General features: G+C 41.9%; 1 non-coding gene across 1 annotated transcript; it reads right to left on the reverse strand.

Annotated features, from left to right (window-relative positions):
• Window positions 1–2,214: 2,214 nt before the first annotated feature.
• LOC115030745 (small nucleolar RNA SNORA17) lies at window positions 2,215–2,346 on the reverse strand. The gene has a single exon (XR_003836340.1). It is a non-coding gene; the product is annotated as a small nucleolar RNA SNORA17 (small nucleolar RNA).
• Window positions 2,347–9,266: the final 6,920 nt, after the last annotated feature.

Genomic DNA, 9,266 nt, shown 5'->3' on the forward strand with positions numbered 1-9,266 from the left:
TTCTTTGTGAGCTTTACATCATGTACCCCAATCACACTTATCTCTCTCCTCCCTTTATATCTACTTTCCACCATTGCATTCTCACCAAAAACAGGAAAAAAATTTATTGTGAAAACTACAGTGTGTCCCACAGTTCACCCTTTTGTCCACACTTCTTTGCTTGCAAATATTAATCGCAATGACTCACGAGGCCCCTGGCCTCTCCTACACTATCAATGCTGGATCCTCACTGGGACTTCTCTTGGATATTTTGTTGTTGCCCTGTGTCATGGAGATCCTGTAGTCTTGGATCTGTAGAACAGGCCCTGTCATGCGCTCTAGCAGTCCATCGATGGGGTAATGTTGAGTTGGGCCAATCCAAAGCCATGGATCTGAGCCTGAGAGGTATCTGAGCTGGTCAACCCATCTGCTGGCCTGCTCACATGCTCTTAGAGCTGGCTCACCAGCAACCTGAGATACCAGGGCAAGTTCTACCCTGCTGCCCACATGAGGTAGCAGGGTAGAACCTCCTGAGTGCTCTGCTCTCCTGAGTGTTGCAAGCAGTGAGATACAGGGCCAGTTCTCCTATTCTCATGACCCTAGGGGCCAGCTGCCATAGATGGTAAGGATGAGGGAGGGGAGGAGGGTATTTCTCTCACATCCATACCACTGTACAGCAGAGAAGGGGCAGAGATAGCTCTCCTGCACTTACTCCCTTAGGACTGGCTCATCTGCAACCTGCTCTACTGTGCTGCCCAAGCGAGGTCCAGAGCCTGCTTTCCTGAGTGCTATTGCAGGCAAGGGGCAGGGACAGCTCTCCTGTTCTCATAATCCCAAGGGCAGCTCCCTGACCGGACAGAGGTGGCAAGGGTCTAAGGTCAGGGAAGACAACTCCTTGCTCATGCTCCCTCATGGCAGACAACTTGTAGGGATGGATCCCATTGCCCCTGCCATCAGGGTCAGCCCAGGTGAGATGCAGGGCCTGCTCTTCTGCTCTTATGACCCTATCAGGGCCAGTTCTCTCACACATCACAGGTGGGCACAGTGGGACAGTATTTCCATAACTAAGACCACTGCACAACATACCGGAGGGAGGGCAAGCTCTCTCACGCTCATGTCCTTGGGGCTGGCTCACCTGCATCCCCTATATGCAGAACCAGCTCTACTATGATGCTCAGGTGAGGTGCAAGGCTCACTCTCCTGAGTGCTGCAGTAGGAGATGGTCAGGGCCAGCTCTCCCTCTCTGATGACCTCAGGGACAGTTTTTCTGCCTGTCATAGGTGACAAGGGACAAGAGAAGGTGGGCATCTCTTCCTCACCCATGTCACTGCACCCCAGATAAGTGATGGGGCCTGCTCTCACATGTTTATACCCTGGGGATCGGCTCACCTGCTACTCCGGCAATGTGTGTGGGCTGCTCTCCTGAGCTCTGAAGCTAAGGGCAGGGTCAGCTCTCCTGCTGTTATGCCCTCAGTGCTAGCTCTCCCATAATGCTCAGGGAAGGGTAGAGCTAGTTCTACACAGCCCTAAGATATCAAAATGTCCCCGAGTGTCAGTATAGACAAGGAATACCTGCCCAGCCTTTAGTGGTAACAGGCCCATGCTGCTGAAGGGCTATGGACCCAGATGTGGCCTTTGCTGGCAGCACAGGACAGAATTCCACCATGGTCCCAGATGGCATCATTGGCTACTCCTGTCAGGCTGTTCCGTACTACCCTTGAGTCTTCAGATGTGTCTCTCTTCATTGTTTCACATCCTTCTGTTTCCTTTCTCTTTTCTATTTCCCTGCAATTACTTGTTCTTCTAAGTGGTGTCCAGGGTCTCTGAGTTTCTGGAGTGTCTCAGGAGTACTATGTCCCATTTGTGCATTACAGCACTGGGCACAGGCCATCTTGGGCATGGTCTACCCCATAGGCCTGCATGGTGTCAGACTGGTGGTCATCTCACGGTAGCTTCCTGTCCACGTCCCATGGCTCCAGTCTGGTAGTCATTTCCAACTCACTCCTATCCTAGGCCTGCTGTAGTAACCCCATGTGAGGATTGTCTGTCTCAAGCTCATTCCCACCCAGGGCCCAAGGTTCCAGATGGGGTTCTCCTAGTCTCTGGCTCACTCCCTACCCTGGGAGCCTGTCCCATTTTGCACGGTGCTAGACTGGAGGTTGTCTTGGGCTATCGCCCTGTCCTGGACCCCTGGCACCAGACTGGTAGCTGTCTCAGGTTCACTTTATTTCAGGGAGGGTTAGGGTACCAATCATTCAGATGTTCACAGGTCAGAACACTGAGCATATACATAGCCTTTCTCCTCTCTGCCACCTATTGATGCACCTATGACACAGCAGCCACTCCTGCAACACCTCTAGAGGCAGGTGAGTCTATAAGCCTTTATCATCAAACATATGTTGTTTTTAAGTTCTATTTTCTACATTGTTTATGGTTTTTGCCTTCATCTGTTATTTTTCATTCTCAGGACAAAAAAATTATCGTACAAAAATCCGTCCTAATCCAAAATATCTTGGAAGCCTGCTGTTGCTTCCTTTATGTAGGGAAAGTAAAATAAAACAAAAACAACTTATAGACTTGGTGCTGCCTCCTTAGTCTAAAAAAAAAAAAAAAGATATAATGAGATATAATGATAGGCAGAGGGTTCCATAGGACTAAGAAGTTTTATGGGTGTTGCCATAGTTGGTTGATACCACATGGTCACCTTATCCAAGATAGAGGTGAAGTCACATGGCATGTTCTCTATTTAATCTTGGTAATGATGGCTACTGGCGATGTGGTTGTTTCCATCCAGTGGGGTCATCAGCCAAGATGGTGGCTATCCACCTGGTATTTCAAGATGAGTCCATCAGACACACACCATTCTCCTAAACAAGAATTGAATACAAGTCACATGCATGGTATAATATAGCAAATTAAGATATCTATACATAGACTTTTAACTATTAACCCTTTTTGTTGTAGATTTTAATCTAGCTTTTAATTTTATAGATCCTTTTAAAAATCACACTCAATGCAATGTGCGTTCACCTGTATTTCATTTCCTGGAATAAGAAACCAAGAACATGAAATACCTGGTCCAGACACTAACAGCCCCCCCTCCCCAATAACATTGGGCAAGCCAGTTTTAAGGGGGCAAGGGAACAAATTATCTCCAGTTCCCACACTGAAAATTTCCCTCATTACTCTCTAGACCTTTATCACTTCAGTTGAGATGACTGCAATGATTAACTGAACTAATCAGTTTTGTCAAAGCAAGCTAGAAAACTGGTTTCTCCCTGCTTTGCAAATAGGAGGTGGGTGTAGCTGGACACCCTCATCTAGATACTTCATGCAAGACATTTTGAAACAAGGAGGGGGTGGTAGCAGATGTCTTTCCCCAACCATGCCCTGGTAAGATACCCTGCCTCTCCTTTAAGGTACTGTTGTTAAGGCAGAACCTAACTCGTTAGTCTCTATGGTGTTAAAAGATTTTTTTCCCCTTTTAAATTTTACTCATGCTTTTTCTTTAGTTTTACATGTGTCTGGGCTACAGAATGTCTACTTCTAAAATTAAATATTAAGGGCATTAAGGACATAATTTATTCTTGAGATCTGTTTTTGTTTGAGTAGCTCTTAAGATTACATGCAAAAGCAAGCAGACAACTAAATGACACAAAATAAATAAAGACAGAAACATCAGACTTTATCTAGTGAATCAGAATCCCTCCCAGACAGAGGGATTCTTCAATACCCTTGCTTCAATCAATACCTTTCCTTCGCAGCTTCTTTTGGTTTTAAAACTTCTATTATCTGCCATAAACTATTGGACATGTGATGGATAACTAAAATCCATTAGAGTGTTTACTGTCAAAAGATTCCTGTGACAAGACAACCAGGTTGCAAGGCAGGCAGTTTAGGCCTTCCTGAAGTGAGGTAATTTCATGCATCTATAAGGTCAATGTTTGTGCAAGCAACATGAATGATTTCCATCTTCCTATCCCTGTCTTGACTTCTCTAAATATCTATTACTAAACTCTGGGTACTCTGAGACCCTGCTTTTTCCATAATATGATCCGGTATACCACTCTTCTGTTAATTAGGAAGTAATCTCATCTTAATTGAATTAAACGTCTCTTGAATTGTCCCTCTTACAGTTTTTACCTATGGTGGTTTAAATAAGAATGGCCTCCACAAGCTCATATGTTTAAATGCTTGGTTTGTCTTTGGGAAGGATTAGAAAGTATAGCCTCACTGCAGTAGATGTGGCCTTGTTGAAGTGGGTGTATCATTGGGAGTGAGCTTTAGAAAGTCCACACTAATCTCTCTCTCTCTCTCTCTCTCTCTCTCTCTCTCTCTCTCTCTCTCTCTCTCTCTCTCTCTCCTTCCTATACAGATCAGGCTTTAAAACTTTCAGCTACTGGTCCATGCATGTATGCTCTCTACCTTGATGATCACTGACTAACCCTCAAAATTTTAAGCAAGCCCCCAATTCAATGCTTTCTTTTAGAAGAGTTGTCTTGGTCACGGTATCTTTTCATAGCAACAGAACATTAACTAAGACAGAAGTTGGTACCACTGTGTGGTAGTTTGAATAAGGATGAGCCACATAGGCTCATATATTTGAATGCTTAATCATCAGGGAATGGTATTACTTTAGAAGGATTAAGGGATGGCCTTGTTGAAGTATGTGTGGTGTTGTTAGAGTAGTTGATCTTGTTTAAAGTAACGTGTTATTGGGAAAGGATTTTGAAGTTTCAAAAACCAAAGACAGGTTCAGTGTCTCTCTCATCCTGCTTCCTGCAGATCTAGATGTAGATAGAACTCTTACCTCCTTTTCCAGCACCATGTCTGCCTATTTACAGCCACATTCCTGTCTATGATGTTAATTTACTAAACCTCTGAAACTGTAAGCAAGCCCCAGTTAAATGTTTTCTTTTATAAGAGTCATGGTGTCTCTTCATAGCAATAGAACACTGACTAGGACAAAGGGACTGGGATATTGCTGTGACAGGCCTGACCATGCTGTTGTTTGGAGGAATATGGAAGACTTTGAGATTTTTGACTAGAAAAGCAGTTGAATGCTTTAAGTGCGGTTTAGTGGGCCATCCTAATAGAAGACAGTAGTGCTGAGAGCAATTTGAACTATGCAGACCTAGAGTAAAAGGATTCAGAGGGGGCTGGAGAGATGGCTCAGTGGTTAAGAGCACTTGACTCCTCTTCCAGAGGTTCTGAGTTCAATTCCCAGCAACCACATGGTGGCTCACAACCATCTATAATGGGATCCGATGCCCTCTTCTGGTGTGTCTGAAGACAACTACAGTGTACTCATATACATAAAATAAATAAATCTTAAAAAAAAAAAAAGGTTTCAGAGGGGAAGACTTGTTGTTGTTGTTTTTCCTTTGTCCTAAAAATGTGCCACAGGCTCAATTGAAGGGTTTTGGATTAATGGATTGGTAGAGGAGATTTCAATACAGCCTAGTATTAATTGTAACATATCGTTATTAATGATCACTTTTATGCAGATCAACAATGAAAAGGAGCAAATGGGGTAAAGAGAATGTAAAATGTACAGTTTGAGAACACAAAGAGCACCAAAAACTGTAATATTAGACTAAAATTAATTCTCAGGGATGAAATGGAGTTTGGCTGACTCCTCAACCACAAGCCTATGGAGCCAGGGAGTGGAATGAGACGGTTTGAATTAGAATACCTCCATAGGCTCATACATTTAAATGCTTGGTCCTCAGTAAGTAGAACTGTTCAAGAAGGCTTAGAAGGTATAGCACTGAGGTGTGACACCAAGGTGAGTTTCAAAAGCTCTGTCTGATGCCTACAGACCAGGATGCTTTTAACTGCCATTCCAACACCATGCCTGTCTGTTTCCTGATATGTTTATTGTGCACTAACCTTCTAAAACTGTAAGCAAGACCCCCTTTAAATGTTTTCTTTTATACAAATTGCCTTGGTCTTGACATCTCTTCACATGAATAGAATAGCAATTCCAAGGAGGAAGGCACTATTAGACATGATATTTTCTTGTCTTGCTTCAATGGGCAGATGGTCTTTCAGGACACTTTCTCATAACGATTATAACAAGTCATCTCTCCTAACCCTAGATACAGCTTCTCTACCAGCTCTCATCAGGTAGTAAACCAACTTCTGTGTCAATGGCTTTCACAAGAAACTCATAGAGAAAAGACAGGTTCTCCAGGTGGAGGGTGTCTGGAAGCCACTGTGTATTCTTCACCCAAGACTAGAAAGTGACATAGATTATGGAGGAACTGGGTAATTCTAAGGCTAAAGTCTAAGTTGAGGTTAAAGATGTTTAATGTCCTAAGGAAAGATTCCATAGGAGGATGCCCCAAAATCTATACATTCACACTTCTCTTCCCTCTCAGGGGATGCGATTCTAGAGAGATCTGGCTGGTAGCTTTCTATTTTCTCTTCTCTCTACAGCAAGTCATTACGTGAAACTCTCCTTCTGCCTACTAGACTCACTGGCTAAAGTTTGAACAGACAACCTCAGCTGCCTGGCTTCAATATAAAGTGGGTTTCTCAGAAGAAATCTCTTATCATATCCCTCTAATGCCTCAGCAACTCAAAAAATAAGACTGTCAGCAGATAACACTTGAGGCCTATCTAATTTTCTAAATAAAAGTTGGTCAGATTTTTAAAATTTAATATAAGATGATATATTTTATTTTATTGGGTCTTCAAGACAGGGTTTATCTGTGTACCCTTAATTGTCCTGGAACTCATTCTATAGATCATCTGGACTCAAGCTCAGAACTCAGAGATCTGCCTACTTCTGCCTCCCAAAGTCTGAGATCAAAGGTATGCACCAACACAGCAGGTCTTGTAGGTGATGCCAATCTCTGTGAGTTTATACGTACATCGCTCCTTTTGTGTCCAAAAGATACTGTTTCCTTGGAATCATCCACCACCACTGGCTCTTATAAACTTTGCACCACCTCTTCTGCATAGATCCCTGAGCCTCGAGGAAAGGGGTTTGATTAAGACATTCCATTTAGGACTGAGTGCCCCAAAGTCTCTCACTCTCTGCACATGGTCTACTTGTAATCTACGTTAATTCCCACCTATTGCAAGGAGCAGCTTCTCTGTTGATGCTGGGTGACACACTGCTCTATGGATGAGTAGAAGTCATTTTATTACTATGTTCCCTTAGCAGAATAATACTATTAGGTTTTACCCTAGGCCCATGATTTTTCAAGTCTTAATTAAGTTCATTGCCACTTCAGCAGTTTCAAGTGTGGGTTCCATCTCATGGATTAGGCCTTAAATCCAATTTAAAAAATTGGTTGGTTACTGTAATAATCTTTGGGCCACTATTGCACCAGTATATCTTACATTGAGGTCATGGTTATAGGTTACAGTGTTTGTAGCTGCATAAAATTGAAGTTTACCTTTGTCCTCTAATAGTCTGTAGAGTACCTTTCAGCAATACAAACACTAGTCAGTAGGAGTTAGGCTTCTGGATGGGGACCAGCTTGACTTCTCCATGTTCAATGATGTAAGTTAATGTTGTTCTCATCAACAGGGCCTTTCCATAAGGTTGGAGAGAACAGTCTTAAGCCTTTACAATAGCTGTGATGTTTGTGGTGTTCCATGGGACCCCTGTGGCCAACAACCCAACACAAGGTAACTCACTCCTGGCATTAGATTTGTTATTTTGTCTTTGGTCTTTTGGGGTCTAGTAAATCCTACACTGGACAACTATTTTTCTAGCTCCATCCATTTACCTGCAAATTTCATAATCTCATTTTCTTAATAAAGGAATGATATTCTATTATATAAATGTACCATATTTTCATTATCCATTCTTCAGTTGGTAGACATATAGTCTCTTTCTAATTTCTGGGTAGTATGAATAGAGCAGAAATGAATATAGATGAGTAAGTATCTTTGTAGTAAGATCTCTACTATAAAGAGCATCCTTTGGGTATATGCTCAAGAGTGTTTAGTGGGATCTTGAGGAAGATCAATTCTCAGTTTCCTGAGGACCCTCTGCATTGATTTCCATAGTGGCTGTACAAATTTGCCCTCCCTCCAGCAATGAATAAATGTTCTCTTTTTCTGACAGAATGAATTGTCAATTGTTTTATTGCTTTTGGCTAGTCCAACCAGGGTACGAGGAAACCTTGGAGCTGGAGAGTACTTGACTTCTCCTCCAGAGGTCCTGAGTCCAATTCCCAGCAACCACATGGTGGCTCACAACCATCTGTAATGGATCTGATGTCCTCTTCTGGTGTGTCTGAAGACAGTGACAGTGTACTCATATACATAAAATAAATTAAATCTTTAAGGAAAAAAAGAGAGGAGATCCCAAAGTTGTTTTAATTTGCATTTTTCTTATGGCTAAGATGTTGAACATTTCTTCAAGAGTTTCTCACCCATTGTGTTTTCAGAACTCTCTGTTCAGTTATGTATCCCATTTTGGATCAAAGACATCAACATAAGCCTAGATACCCAGAATCTGATGGACAAGGACAGTGGGAAACTGGTTTGAACTCATTGGTACAGGAAAGGACTTTTTGAATAGAACATTGAAATCATAGGGATTAAGAATGACAATTAATAAATGGGACCTTGTGAAACTGAAAAGCTTTTACATAGTAAAGGACACCATCATGTGAGCAAAACAGCAGTGTGCAGAAGGGGAAAATACTTGTTTATCTGATAGAGGGTTAGTATCTAGAATATATAAAGAGTAAAATAATTGAGCATCAAGGAAACAAACAACCCACTAAGATATTTCTAAAATGCTTTTGCTTGAAAGGTCAGGCTTTCAAGGTTCATAGTTTGACCAAATCTAGGTAAAAAAAACTAAATATTTTTAAACCAGTGAGCTTATTTAAAAGTATGTGTAGGATTCTTAAAGTTGAAATATGATTTTAATGTGTTTTATTATATCATAATTTCTCTTTTGCAGTGTTTTGGGACAATAATTCATGTCTATGCTTTTGGATTAAAGAAAAGTAAAAGATAAGATCTCTCAATTAGAACAATAGGTGCAGGGTAGGCAAGATGGCTCAGCCGTGAATATCACTGTCACCAAGCCCGATGACCTGTGCTTACTTCCTAGAATCCACATGATGGAAGGAGAGCATCAGCTTCACAAAGAAAGCGTTCTCAGTTTGTTATACATGTTTATGCATATAATTGATGTGTAGATTCTTATTAAGATATCTGGACTAGTCCACACAACACCTCTTATTATGTATTTATTCATTCGCTTATGTGTGGGTGTGGACATATGGTACCATGATGTGTGTGCATGTGGC

Source organism: Mus caroli, unplaced genomic scaffold (genome assembly GCF_978045245.1).
Source record: "Mus caroli unplaced genomic scaffold, Mus_caroli_1 scaffold_3, whole genome shotgun sequence".
Classification (NCBI taxonomy): Eukaryota; Metazoa; Chordata; class Mammalia; order Rodentia; family Muridae; genus Mus; species Mus caroli.